Source organism: Pinus tabuliformis, chromosome 1_2 (genome assembly GCF_031772625.1).
Source record: "Pinus tabuliformis cultivar Carrire ecotype Pingquan chromosome 1_2, CPIR1, whole genome shotgun sequence".
In the NCBI taxonomy this organism is placed as follows: Eukaryota; Viridiplantae; Streptophyta; class Pinopsida; order Pinales; family Pinaceae; genus Pinus; species Pinus tabuliformis.
The window spans coordinates 657,747,500-657,763,472 of record NC_142298.1 but is presented as its reverse complement, the minus strand read 5'-3'; the positions used below and the strand labels follow the sequence as shown (position 1 = coordinate 657,763,472).

Sequence of the window (15,973 nt, the reverse complement as noted above, 5' to 3'; positions counted from 1 at the left end):
TTTGCATATGTTTTTTTCTCCATAATGAGGAGTCTGAACAAATTCAATTATAAGCATTCCCTGATATAATTGAAAAGAAATGTGCTCATAACATTGTGCAATATGTTGCCAGTGAACGTGGGTGCGGGGACGGGGACGGCATTTTTGGAAACAGGGTGCATGGGTTCGTCGGGTAATATAATAATATTAAATTTTAATAATTATAAATTTATAATTAATAATATATATGAAATTTGAATTTGTATATTTTTTCAACTTTAAACAAGAAAACTTTAATGATAATCCTTTAAACATGCACATCATTGAACATTCAACATTGACATTGAAATTTCAAAATTTATCACCAAAAAACTGTTCTTTTGAATCTTTTCCGTGTAACCATGACACTATGACAGCTATGTGAGAGAGCTCAAGGCTACTACTAAAACTGAAAATTCAAAATACATACTAGGATAAATGCTAGACTCAGCTATTTTGGTGAAACTTGGGACAGATTTTGTCACACACAGGCTTTAAAATAAATATGCAGCTTAGGTTCATTTGCAAGGATGCCTATCAATGAATCAGGCTGTGGTCGTACAGACCCTTCCTCCTACACAGCCAAGGAGTGTTAGCATTTATGCCCCCTGCTCTAATTTTAGGACAGCTTCTCTCCTTATTGAAATTGCTCATTCTGGCTGGAGCTTGAGCTTGTAACTTTGCTTTGAATGTTTAGTCTCTCCCATATAAAAACACAATTTTTTTCATAGGAGATTCTTCTCAACCTGATAGTGGTCTAGAATTTTCTTGATGTCTAATCATCCACCTGCCCCATGCATGGTGTGCTCTGTGGTAAAGCAATCCCAAAAACAGTGGCAGCCTTACCCTTCCACAAAACACGCTTACCAGTCTTTGTTTCCCAATAAAATGCACAGCAGCCATCTGATGGCTTGAGGGATAGTTTGTCTTTGAGTGCAAAGCTCTACCTGAATATTAATTATCTAAACATAAAACATCTTCGCAGTTTTTAGAGATTACTTGGTGTACAAGTCTATAGAGACCATATATGATTTAGGCATATTTTCCTAGTTTTAATCTTAACATGATGTTATCAGAATACTGTGAGAAATTGGCAGATTTTGATACTTAATTTAGCCATTGTCCAAAATAGCCCTTTGCCATTTAACAGCGTCAGCTGATTACAGCTTATGGCTGGTCTCAATCCTACTTTCTATTTGACCGAAAATGTCTGAACCTGTATGTGTGCATTTACAGTGTATAATTTGATGGTTATTTGGCTCGGGAATGAATGTTTCATTCCAAATTGATTTACAAGAATTCTTAAAAAACAAGACTTGTAAAAAACTTTAAAAACCGGGTGCGGGTACCCGTGCAACATAGGTTTTGATGGTAAGGACCGTGGAAGAGTGTTTCATTCCAAATTGATTTACATGAATTGATTTAGGGTTTTTTAGGTTTTGTTATAAGTTTTACCTTTGTTATAAGTTATTTTTTAAATTTCAATAAAAAAAAAAATATTTGAAAATTAAATTTTTAATATAGTTTTTTTTATGAAGAACCCAAAGAACCCGAAGAACCCAAAGAACCCAACCCGAAGAACCCGAAGAACCCAAGAACCCAAGCACCCGAAGAACCCAAGAACCCGTTAAAGGAAAAGAACCCAATTTTTTTTTTTGAAGAACCCGGTTCTTCATGGAAGAACCCGGTTCTTCTGGGTTCGTCTGGAAAGAACCCGTACCCGAATCCGGTACTTGGGTGCGGGAACCCGGGACGGGTTCGAGAACCCCACCCCCGGGTGCGGGTACCCATGCAACACAGATTGTGCATATTGCACACTGTAAAGTAGGCTCCCGTCCATGAGCACTCATTCTCTAAATAGAATCCATTAAATCAATGCCCAAGATAGGAAGCATACGTCATAATTGAAGGTCAATATTATTGCAATGGCAGTGTTAATTTTAGGTATGTTCTATGTTTAGAGCAATTTATTTCAGTTTTCACAGTTAGCTCAATATCATTTCTAGATTAGCAATCACAACAGCATTAAAGTAAATTGCAGATAGAACATAAACATAGATCGCAGAAGACAAGCCAAGACAAGAGGACACAAGATGTGGCGCTAGCCAAGGACAAACCCCAATGTGGGGAACCCTTGATCGATTCTTCTTATATGTTCTTCAATAGTTCAACAGAGAGAGAGATAGTACATTTACTTCAGAAGTCAACAATTTGACTTATCTAAATAAGAGCATAGATCATCTCTAAGAAGATGATACATGAGATGGCTGAACTTAGTTGAAGACATGCTGCTTCAACTGATTCTCCAAGGTGACTCCTCCACCTATCATTGTGTTGCATCTCGTCATCACGCTGCACCTTACCGTGCTGCACCCATCTTCACTATGTTGGACCTCATGACCATGCCGCACACATTATACTGCTGCACCCTATGCTGCCACTGTTGTCCCATGTGCCATTGTTGCACCATGCTACCATAGTTGTTCCATGCACCATTGCTATTTTCCCACTGTTAGTGACATTGCCATTCCAAGTTTGGCATACTGCTGTCCCATTTGCTATGCTCCAACAAATATCATAGCCTTGCTGCACCAAGCACCATTGCCTAGCTGTCCCATTTAGCATGTTGTACTAAACACACTTGCCTAGCTGTCCTATTTGGCATGCTGTACCTTGCTGCAGTCCTAATGAGTTTGCAGCACCATGCTTGCTGCTATCCCATTGCATCATGCCATCATACCATTAACACTGCTGTCCCATTGTTAGTGACATTGCTGCTCCTATGTGGTAGTATCCAACACCTAAGAAACCCCTCCACATGGCTGCTAACAGATTCTCCAAGTGTCTAATAAATCACTGTAGATGCTGCCACTTGTTAGGGCATCTAACCACCAAGTCTGCCCCCCCACTTTGGTTACTACAGGCTGCAAGCACATCCCATCCAAACTGATCCAAAATCATGGACCCAACACAAGTCATTAATGGAGAACATACATACCTCTGTACTGTTGTTCATGGACAGAGTTCGGTCACTGGTTAGGGCATCCTCCTGTAACCTACAACAACCCAACGATCATGCCATAACTCACCTTGAATTATGCGGCCTCCCTTTCTTTACAAGGTAAGTGACCTCGCTGTTTGAGGAGACACCTACAGCTCCATGTATAGGGCTGTTTTGACCATCAAAACAATACTTACAGGCCTGCAGTTTAATCATCCCTTCACACAGACCTTGCTGCCTCTTCAAACAGTCACAAGGGTGACCTTAACGTCCCCTCTCCTTTGCTGAAGTAGACCTTGTATTGCGGCCTTCTAGCCCAGCTCCTTGGCCCTCCTAACAGCAGCTCGGTCCTCCAAAAGACCCATGAATTTTCTGCGGCTAGGATCTATCTGGGCAGCGTATATCCTTTTCTTGACTGTGGCTAGGTTACCCTTGAGACAGCGTGGAGGATAGGGCATCTCTTCATGACTGCGTCCTCTAGGTTAGGACAACGTTAGGGCATCCTCCTTAGGACTGTGTAGATCATCTAGGACTGCGTCTAGGGCTTGTAGAGGGCAGCGTGTAGGCCTCCTTCACTCCTGCATCTAGGGCTTCATCATCTAGATTTCTCTTGCCACTAAAATCCAGAGCAAGTGGAGAGGAATCAAGAGTGAAGTGTGTGTCAAATGACTCTCAAGTCATCTCCTTTTATACTAAAACGTTGAGCACATGTGTGGTTTATTTGGTTGCTGGCCGACCTTGACGAATTGTCTTATAACACAAATAAATTCATAACTCCATGAATACTTATCGGAATCAGATAATCTTTAGATCAATCCTACACCTATCAATGAGAGGAGTCCAAGAAAAATATCAGCTGTCATAAATAAGATGACCCACATGGAGTTTGGCCCTAGTTGCCAATTTTAACAGCCAGGGATGTGTTTCCTTGAATGACCTAAGTTGATATTCCAAGTATCAAAGGACTGGACTACTGAACTAGTCTAAGAATTTGCATAATTTCTGTCATCAATGTATGTTGAACTCCATGGCTACATGTGGAAGAAACTGCCTAAATGTGAGGATATTGGTCCAAAAAAAAAAGCAGGGGTTGGCTCACAGTTACAAACAAGGTTTGGCATAGCTATGGGACTGGCTATGTTACAGATCAGTTTACTTGTCCTTAGAACACATTCTCAAACCAGTGATGGTCAGGATATATTTACTCTACTCAGATTGAAGAAAATTTCACCAAGCAATATTCATGTTTGACCCAGTTAGAGAAAAACTCAGCAAGTACAAAAAATATGAAAAATACATATTTTTTTAATAATGCATTCTATATATTTATAAATGTGCCCAGTGAGTTTTTCCACGACTGAAGGAGTTTTCGATCCAGCCAATCGCCTATGAGTACTCGTGGGTGAAGGGTTTGACTCACAAGGTTGAATGTCAAACTCATCAATGGTAAGTTTGAGTTTCCAACATTCAATTGGCTTATTTGAGCACCAAGTCAGGTCTGGCACATGAGTCTTGGGTCAAACTTGCTAATCCACTGACTATGGATCAAGAGTCCCTTACCACTGCCACAAAAGTAAATTAAAAGTTAAAAAAAAAAGGGAAAAATTTATATAAAATATAAAATACACAATCACACACACATATAAAGGTCTCATCCATTCAAATTTATGGGTTTTCTCTAGAGATCCTTGGAACTCAACACTCTATCCCCCATACCATAGCTAAACCTTGGCAGAGCACAGTAGCAAACATAATTTTAAAGGATCAGTATTCATTTGTATCAACTCAATCATTACAAGATAGTGGTTTCCAAAAGCAGTTGATTCCTATTAGGCCTCTTCAATGGACTTGTTTGATGACATTCATTATTCTTTTATTTCTCAATTTTAATGTTTCATTGTTCATCAATGAACTTTTGGCATTGTATGCTTCTTTTTCCACTTTTCGTACAATATTTGGTAGTACATTGTTGAAATTAGACAATGTATTCATTAGGAAACTTATATGGAGAATGGGAAGTCTTTTAGCTTGGATATGGGAGTATTAGTCATAATTGTAGGTGACTTCATTTATCTTTTCCAGAATGGTGGATGATCTATAATATCTTAGGGAGAGTTTTGAAACGTTTCCACTTGAAATTGAGTTGTTTGGTCTTATTTCAAGATAAATTTTGTTGCCAACTATGAACAATTTTCGAATGCAATATTGGTCGTGGTATCTTTCCATATTCCTAGAATCCCTTGTTTTATTCATGCATGCTTTCACACATTTAAAGTTAGATTTTTGTTTTCACTTTTGACTTTTCAAAGTCACATTTAATAGGAATTAGTGGGCCAAAGTAAACCCATATAAAATTGTGTCAAGCTAAGTTGCACAAAATGACAAAACATCTAGAAGTTTCTGACATAGGTATGGCTCAAAACCTGACACCCAAAAAATAGAAATGTCGGCCGTTAATAACAAATTATCTTGTAAGAAAAGAAAGAATGAGACACAAATGATGTTTTAGAAGGAAAATCAAGACTATATTAATGATTAGATAATGTAAAAAGCCAAAATTTTCCTTCATAGATGAGGCTTTACATTGAAGGTTCCAAAATCAGCCTTTATACATGAGGCTATATGTGCTAAAACTAAAATAAAACATGAGCTAAAGACAATATTGGCTACATTAACATATCATTAATCATAAAATCTTCATCGTCATCAACAAAAATAGAACAAGATTCTTGTTCAATAGAAGATGCCATAAATACAGGAATAAATAAGATCATCCGATTCCGATAAGTATTCATGGAGTTGTGAATTTATTTGCATTATAAGACAATTCGTCAAGGTTGGCCAGCAACCAAATAAACCCCACATGTGCTCAACATTTTAGTATAAATAGAGGTGGCCTTCAAGTCATTTCAACACACTTGGGATCTCTTCCTCTCTCTACTTGTCTTTAGGTTTTAGTAGGAGGAGAGATCCTAAGGAAAAATGTTGCCCTGATCCAGAAGGCCGAAAGCCAGAACTACCAGAAAAGCCGGAACTGCCGGACAAGCCGGAACTGCCGGAAAAACCAGAACTGCCAAAAAACCAGAACTGCCGGAAAAGCCGAAATTGCCGGAAAAGCCAGAACTGCCAAAAAAGCTAGAAAAGTCAGAACTACCGAAAAAGACGGAAGTGCCGGAAAAGCCAGAAAAGCAAGAAATGCCGAAAAAGTCAGAACTGCCAGAAAAGCCAAAAAAGCTGGAAAAGCCAGAAATGTCAGAACTGTCAGAAAAGCCAGAATTGCCGGAAAAGCCGAGACTGCCGGAACTGCCAGGAACAACTGGAACTGCTAGAACTGCTAGGAACAACCAGAATTGCCAAAACTGTCGGGAACTGCCGAAACAGCCAGAGCATCTGTCTCCAAAGGAGAGCAACATACAAGGGACAGCTAACTAACATTGGGACAGTTGTATGGTACTTAGCAGCAAATACACCAAGCATGCAATGTTACAGCTAGCATGCAAGGGACAACTAGCATGCAACAACAAGCATGCTAAGGACAACAAGCAAGCAAGGGACAACAAGCAAGCAATGTGCAGCCAACACATAGGTCAGGATGGCAACATGGTGCAGCAATCGCACATAATGCAATACAGTGATGGGTACAGTCATGATTAATGAAGCATGATGAGATGCAGCATAGTGATGATGGGTGCAGCATGGTGCAACGCGGTGAGGTGCAGCATGATGACGAAATGCAGCACAATGATAGGTGAAGGAGTCACCTTCGAGAATTAGTTGAAGTAGCATGTCTTCAACTGATCTCATGTATCATCTTCTTAGAGATGATCTATGCCATTATCTACATAAGTCAAAGTGTTGACTTCTGTTGTAAACGTACTATCTCTCTCTCTCTCTGTGCTGAACTATTGAAGAACATATAAGAAGAATTGATCAAAAGTTTCCCCACATTGTGGTTTGTCCCTAGGTAGCGCCACATCTTGTGTCCTCTTGTCTTGTCTTGTCTTCTACGATTTATGTTTATGTTCTATCTGTCATTTACTTTAATGTTGATGTGATTGCTAATCTGGAAAAAATATGGAGCTAACTGTGAAAATTGAAATAAATTGCTCTAAGCATAGAACATACCTAAAATTAACATAAAGACAGGAATAAATAATAATAATAAAAGGGGGAGGCATGACCGTTATACACTATATTTATATGACAAATCATTTCACACATATGGCCCCATCAAACCCATACGATGGTCCCCACTCACAATACACACTCACTCCTCGATGGTCACCACATTTGTGATAATTCACTCAAAAAATAAACAGCGAAAGTGGCACAGGAAGTTTTTTCAGAATTGGCTAATAAGCACAATAATGTTTTTAAATTAACTTAAACATGTTTCTGTCGGCTTTCCAAATTCAAAACCGTCACTGGTCGGCTCCACTTCTCGGACATGGATAGCTTTACGTATACATATTATGGCACAAGCTTATTCGGATTACACAGATTTTCGGCAAAGAGATACATAGTATAGACAGCGAAGTTCACATCTCATGAACTTAAGTGGGAAAAAATTACGGTAAAGTCATATCATTTTTTCTGGGTCAACCGAATTACAATCAGCGAAAAAACTCGGACGTGGTGGCAATCTCGTGAATCGAAGTGAAGTGAAGTTCACATCTCGTGAACTTAAGTGGGAAAAATTACGTTAAACGCATATCATTTTTCTGGGTCAATCAAATTATAATCAGCGTGAAAAGAAAAACTCAGACTTACAGCAGTAAAACAAAGAAGGACATGAGGACAAACCTGTGGATGTTTTTCACCTCGGACCTGTGTTGAAAAATCCAAACCTGTGATATATTCTCAGAGCTATAGTCCTATGGAGATCAGACTTCGAAACTGTCACGTGGAGGGCTTGGTTGAAAGCTTACAACAGTGGAACAGTGGAACAGTTGGCATATCTCTCAGATCAGGACATGATGACAAGTGTACAATGAAGTAAAAACAGTGGAAATTCCAGTCACGCTAAAAGGTGAAAACAGTGAAGCATTTCAAGTAAGTTTTATGTACATTCTATATTAAAAACAATAGGATTGGTGTCCTTGGAGTTAGTGTTCCTAAACACAAGGTAGGTGCCTTGAATGAGATAGGGTCAAAATCCTAGAGGTCGGAGCGTCATCAAAAACCAAGTTGGTGCTTGGGAATAATTATCATACATTGTATTTATTCTTTTTTTACTCAATAAAATTATTCTTATACATTTCTCTGATTAAATTGTGAAGAATCTAACTAGTAACAATAATAATTGAAAGAAAATATTGATTCACCCCCCTCTCAGTGTTTCCAACAGTTGGTGTTGACACCTAATCTTCATGATTGGGGGAATTTGTAAATAAATAAATTAGGAATGTAAACAGTCATCGGAAGATGAACTGAACAATCACTCCTAATGTATATAACAATAACCTACCTATGAAATAATAGACGAATCAGTTTTACTGCCTTTGGAGAGTTACTGCCTGGCCTGACATGGTATCAGAGCCAGCTTCTGTTCTTTGTAACTCCCTCCTGCATAGTCTGCTCATATTCTGCCCATGTTCTGCAGGCTGACATGTCTGTCATATGCCTGCGAAATCTCAGTCATTGTTCAATAATTTAGTTGTGTGTGAGTTCCATTTTGCTATGCGTTGTGAGTCTCAACCCTAGCCTGCGCCTGCCTGTCTTCTGAATACAATAATCGCTCTCTGAACAGTCAGAGCCATGTCATAAACGTTTCAAAAAAAAGCGTTATTCCTCCATTGATTATTCTGTGTACATCCCGTTGGAGAAACGGTTTCCTCTTCTGTGCCATTTCCACTGCCCCAATGTTTACGTCAATGAATCGATTTCACGAGTTCCGTGGTTTTCTTTTCGGGTTAATTTTCCAGACATTGGCTCTCTGCAAAACCATCCATTGGAAAACATCTCGATTATATCCATTAAAGTTTTAAGCAGAACCTGAAGCGTAGATTTGAATTTGCGCTGATTTGTTATGTTAATATTGGAGATTTGTTTATTTTTGGTATGCGCTCCTGAGCAGTTATTAGTAGAAGAAATAGAGATGGAGATTGCAGTGCAGGCGTAGCCGAAGCCCTGTATTAAACCACCTCCCAGGTTGCGGTGAACCTCCGTGCACTCTTGCGGTGAACCGTTTGATTCATCACTCCATAACACTGTTTGATTCATCACTCTGTTTGAAGGTCGCGTGTTTGATTCCTCCCTCACCGCTTCGGTTTCTCATATCCCACTGTCACAACATTTCACCGCTTCGATTTCTCATATCTCGCACAAGGGGAACGTCCTTCATCATCTCATTCTTTTTCTCGCTCGGTAGGCGGAGGGGTTTTGCTCGAAAGCATCGTGGAGAACCAGAGGATTGTCCACCTCTTGTTGGCCAGGCTGAACAAGTTCATAGCGGGAGAGAATAGCGGCAAGCAACAAAATTAAGAGGCACCGCGCCATTGCAGAACTGATACTTATATACGTTGTTCCATAATACATTGTTCTATACATATATAATGCTGATATACATTGTTGTATATGAATGTTATTAACGTTGAACGATTGGAATGTTGTTGTCGTATTGGAATGTTATTAACGCTCTTGCGTTTGGCTCTCACGCTGTCCCCCATATACCACGACAAAATAATACCTCTGTTTTTTAATATATCTGAGTACAATTTCACTGTACATCAGTAGAAGTTTTTTTATCAGCAGAAGTTTTTTTATCAGCAGAAGTTTTTTTATCAGCAGAAGTTTTTTATCAGCAGAAGTTTTTTTTTACAGCAGAAGTATTTTTTACAGAATGCATTCAATCATCTCTATGGTAGGAATAGTTCTCACTGGCAAGGAGAACTATCCTGAATGGTCCCGGATGATAAAACACACCCTCATCTTCAATGAGTTGTGGAAAGGAGTGTGTGTCGGAGAAGCAGACAATGACCCAGTGCAGCCTACATCAGACAAAGAGCTCGTCATTTGGGAAAACAAGAACAGCAAAGCCTATGCATTAATCACAGCATCTGTAAATGAAGAAGTAAGTCGCCATATTTCATCATATTCAACTGCCTTTGAAGCTTTACAAAAGCTGAAAGAACTCTATGACTCACATTCTGCACTTGAAGTTGTTCAGCTCATGATTAAACTCTTCACTCTTGAACTGAAAAATAATGATCCTCTTGCTCTTGCATCTGAAGTAAAGTCTATAATGCATGATATCAAATCCACTAAGGTTGAGCTGGATATCCCTCTTATTGCTTTTCTCAAGGCACTCTATCCTACTTACTCCAATTATCTTGAGTCTTTACAAGAAAATGGAAATCTTAAAGATATAACCTTTGACTCTCTTGTGAAAAAGTTTGCTGAAAGAGAGAAAGCCTTTGGAAAGAAGACAGTCCCTGAATCTTCTAAAGAGACTGTGTGCATTGCTCATAAAGAAAAGCATCCTGCTCAAGATTCTACAAGAGGAAGAGGTGGACGAAGAGGAAGAGGAAGATACTTCAGAGGCAGGGGAGGCAGACATTCTCAAGGAGAAAAGGCAGATCTGCATTGCATTCGTTGCAAACAAAATGGATCACATGATGCTTCTACATGCAAGCTACCATGGGACAAAATTGAGCAGAAAAGAAACCAGCAGAAAGGTAAAACTGATGATACAAACAAAGGTAAAGCACCTGAATCCGCTCACTATATTGAGGCACAATGTAACATTGGAGTAAATGAAGATTTGTTTAATGCCTCACTTGCTTCTTCAAAAAATGATTGGTTGCTTGATTCAGGAGCAACCTGTCATATGACTCATAGAAAAGATTTTTTTGAAGATTTCACTGACAATGTTGATGGAGTAGTATACTTTGCAGATCAGTCAAAAATCAAGCCATCATGGCTTGGCACAATCAGGGTTAAACTGCCTGGTCTTCCAGACTTTCTTCTGGATCATGTTCTATATCTCCCACAGCTCAAGAGAAACTTGTTGTCCTTGGTTCGCATCCACCAGCAAGGTCACTCCATTCATATGTTTGATGGCAAGCTTGAGGTAAGAAAAGCATCTGACCACTCACTTGTCATGAGGGGAATAGAAGAAGAAAGGCTTCTCAAACTGCAAGGAACCTCTACTCATGCACAACATTTATCATATATTTCTCATCATGAAGAAGGTACACTTCCATCAAGTTTATTATGGCATGGTAGATTTGGACATTTAAACTATGACAGTCTCCGCTTATTGAAGAAAAATGGTGTCGCTGGTTTGCCTACAATTCCTAGGAAACATAAGCAATGTGATGCTTGCATTCTAGGAAAGCATGGCAAACAGTCTTTTCATGATTCACATTCAAGAGCACATAGGAAGCTTAAACTCATTCATTCAGATTTATGTGGTCCAATGCCTGTTCCTTCTGCAAATGGAAATAAATATATCATGACATTTATTGATGATTACACCAAAATGTGTTGGGTTTATTTATTGAAGAACAAATCTGATGCCTTTCAAACATTCAAGAATTTTCATAAATGGATTGAAAATGATGCACAATCTCATATTGGGTCTATTCGCACTGATAATGGAAAAGAATATACATCAAATGAATTTGAAAACTATCTTTGCCAACATGGGATCAAACATCAAACAACTGTGCCTTATAATCCCCAACAGAATGGTGTAGCTGAAAGAATGAATAGAACAATCTTAAATATGGTACGATCCATGCTTTTCTTCAAAAATGTAAAGATAATGTTTTGGGCTGATGCTGTTCTATGTACTGCATATATAAAGAATAGATGTCCATCTAATGCTATAAGAAACAAGACTCCTTATTAATTGTGGTATGGACATGTTCCTTCGGTAAAACATCTCAGGATCTTTGGTTCCACCTATTATGCTTTGATACCAAAGGTACATAGAAACAAACTTGGTGCTAGAAGTCATAAGTGTATCTTCCTGGGGTATTCAAACACCTCCAAAGCATACCGCCTCTATGATGAAGTAAACAAAAAGTTTGTTCTATCTAGAGATGTAATTTTTCTTGAATCATCCAAATCTGACAATGTTGTTGAGCGGCAACTTGATCGCTTGGATAGATTCGCAAAAACGAAATCATTTCAAGAGTTTGATAATCAGATTCCACATCTTGAAGGGGGAATTCCTATACTAGATCAACATGTGAAATCTTCTTCTGAAGAACAATCTCCCCTGCATGAAACTCCAACAACGGATGAATGCTTTAAGTGATGTAATTGATAGAATTGGGAGACTCAATCTTGATTCAGTCCCAACTCAATCAACAGATCAGCCTGGACCATCTCAGAAAGGTCCCCCGAAGTGGCTGACAAAGACACTTGAAAGTGTTCATCCTGATGAAATTGGAAAAATAGGAACCAGAAACTCAAACCAACAAAATGGAGGTGATGTAGATGACTCTAATTCACCTATTGATATGGATGTTACTTATGATTGTGAATTGAACTTGTCTACAGATTTTGAACCAACTTCCTTCAAAGACGCTGCTTCTCATGATGAATGGAAAGAAGCGATGCAAAAGGAATATGATGCCCTCATAAAGAACGGCACTTGGAAGCTGGTTGATCCTCCATTTGGAACCAAACCAATTGGCTGCAAGTGGGTCTACAAGAACAAGTACAAAGCTGATGGCTCACTTGACAAGCACAAAGCTAGGCTTGTGGCAAAAGGTTTTGCACAGAAGGAAGAGGTCGATTATGAGGAAACTTTTGCACCCACAGCAAAATGGGCCACCATCCGGACACTCTTTGCTCTAGCAGCTCAGAACGGTTGGAAAGTCCATCAAATGGATGTAAAAACTGCATTCTTGAATGGAGATCTAAAAGAGAATGTTTTTATGTCCCAGCCTGAAGGATTTGCTGTGAAAGGACATGAACATAAAGTATGCAAACTTGTGAAGTCCTTGTATGGCCTCAAACAAGCACCGCAAGCCTGGTATGAAAAACTAACTGAGCATCTTCTGAAACTCAACTTCAATCATTTTGATCTTGATGATGCAACTTTATTTGTCAAGAAAGTTGGCAAAACAGTTGTGTATCTTGTGGTATATGTAGATGATCTTTTAATGACAGGGAACAATGAAAGCTACATTGCATCCATAAAGAAGGAATTGGGGAAAAGTTTTGAAATGACTGATTTGGGCTATGTTCATTACTATCTTGGCATTGAAGTAACCCAACATCCAAAAGCCATATTTCTTTCTCAAAAGAAATACATTGGAGATTTATTAAATAGATTTGGCATGACAGAGTGCAATCCTCTTTGTACTCCAATGGAACAAAACTTAAAGCTCACATCTATTGAAGGAAAGGAATTTGAGGATGCAACAAAGTATAGACCGCTTGTAAGAAGTCTCATCTACCTCACTACTACCAGACCAGACATTTCATTTACTGTTGGAATCCTCTCGAGGTTCATGCAAAAGCCTTGTGAGGGACATTGGTCTGCTGCAAAAAGAGTTCTAAGGTACTTGAAGGGAACTCAAGACCTTGGAATCAAGTATACACAGGTGGACGACTTCAGCTTGATTGGATACTCTGATTCAGACTTCGATGGAGACAGAGAAACTGGGGTATCTACTTCAGTATATGCTATGAGTCTTGGATCAGGAGCTGTCTCCTGGAGATCACACAAACAATCAGTTCCAGCAGATTCCACAACAGAAGCAGAATACGTGGCAGCCGCTGAAGCAACGAAAGAAATTGTGTGGCTCAGGAAAATTCTTGAAGATTTGCAGCTAAAACAAGTACAATCAACTCCACTCATGATTGATAACACCTCTGCAATAAAGTTGGCCAAGAACCCAAAGTTCCATGATCGAACAAAGCATATCAATACTAAATATCATCTGATTCGACATCATGTTGAGGCCAAAACAATCCATCTCCGTCATTGTTCCACAAATGAGCAAATTGCAGACATCTTCACCAAAGCACTTGGAAAGGAAAAGCTTGAACGATTCAGAATGATGCTTGGACTCACCAACATCCCTTCAGATTAAAGGGGGGAATGTTGACACCTAATCTTCATGATTGGGGGAATTTGTAAATAAATAAATTAGGAATGTGAACAATCATCGAGAGATGAACTGAACAATCACTCCTAATGTATATAACAATAACCTACCTATGGAATAATAGACGAATCAGTTTTACTGCCTTTGGAGAGTTACTGCCTGGCCTGACAGTTGGTATCAGAGCCAGCTTCTTCATAATCAGCCTAACAACTGGAAGAAGGATTCTTAGTCACAATGAAAAATCAAGAAGCGTCAGGAAGGCTTCCTTTGTTCGATGGCACAAATTTTGGTTTTTGGAAAAAAAGAATGTCTTATTACTTAATGTCCCTTGGACCTGAAGTTTGGCATTCGGTTTTGAATGGGTACACAGCTCCTTCCACTCTTCCAACTGATCAAGACGAAAGGAAGGCTTACATTGCAAATGCAAAAGCCTTAAATTCCATCACTAGTGGAATCACTAATTATGAATTTACAAAAGTCATGAATTGTGACTCGGCCAAAGAAGTATGGGATAAGTTGGTTAGCTTATATGATGGGGACTCCAAATTTAAGAAGGCAAAGCTTCAAACTCATAGAAGACAATTCGAAAGTCTGAAAATGGATGATGAAGAAAATATTGCATCATACTTTCTTCAAGTAGCTGAAGTGGTCAACTCTCTTAAAGGATTGGGAGAAAAGATTGAAGAAAGCATTGTTGTTCAAAAGGTCTTAAGATCTCTCCTTGATAGATTTGACACCAAAGTAAGTGCTATAAAAGAAATGAACGACCTAGATACTCTCAAGATGGATGAACTTCAGGGAATCCTCATTGCCTATGAGATGAGAAAAGGAATCCCAAGTTCCAAAGATGCAGCGTTCAAGGCCTCAAAATCAAAAAAGGGAAAAGGATGGAATACCAACAGTGATGACTCTGATGTTGAATCTGAATTGGTGCAATTTGTACGAAGACTAAAGAAAGGATCCAAGCTAAAAGGTAAGTACCCTCTTATTTGTTTCAAATGTGGAAAAATAGGTCATTACGCTGCAAAATGTCCTCATAAGCATGATAGTGATCATGAGGAGGACTCTAAAAGGATGGTATACAAAAAGAAAGGGTTTAATAAGAAGAATTTCTTCTCTAAGCAAGATGAGTCTAACGAAGATGAATTTGTAGTCATCAAAACAAAATCAACTAATTATCTCCCCCGTCACAAAGGAGGTAATGATGAATCAGATGAACAAAATGACTATGCTGGAAGCCAAGAAGTATTATTCATGGCATTTACCAATGATGATGATTCAGGACTAGAAGGAAATGTAGATGAATTGTTAATGAGTGCCATTGAAGAAAATGAGAAATTACGAAATAAAATCATTTCTCTCAAGGTAGAAAAGGAGGAAGCAAAAAGAAGGGAAGACCTCTTGAAAAATAAGCTAAAAGAAAAGGAAGAAATTTGTGAAAAACGTGAAGCTGAAATAGTATCTCTGAGGAAGGAATTGGAGCAAGTCAAAAAGAGTTGGGAAAGCTCTCAAACACTTGACTCTATCCTAACTGCTCTATCCTAAGGAAAATGCGAAAAGCTATGTCGACATACTTTCCAGCAACCGAAAAGAAGAAAAATCATCACATCAAAGGCCCATCTCATGAAGAAAGAGTAACTCCAAGGAAGAATGATTCAAATCATGGCTATAGGTACCAAACTATCTTCTTTGGGCATCATTCTTATTGTAAAAATTTTGTTCATCAAGCTAAACATTGCATGGCTCGTAAGAATGAAACACCAAAATTGAAGGATCAAATAAACAAACCATGTGGTCTCAAAGGGCAACGACAAATCAAGACCTACAACTCTTTTGATCCTTTGGCCAAATTTGATCCAATTTGCTCATTATGTAATCATAATGG

The 15,973-nt window shown here is 38.8% G+C and overlaps 1 protein-coding gene across 9 annotated transcripts in view; it reads right to left on the bottom strand.

Annotated features, from left to right (window-relative positions):
* Positions 1 to 15,973, bottom strand: part of LOC149207393 (metal transporter Nramp3-like) — a 405,254-nt gene that overhangs the window by 132,475 nt on the left and 256,806 nt on the right. The window lies entirely within an intron of this gene.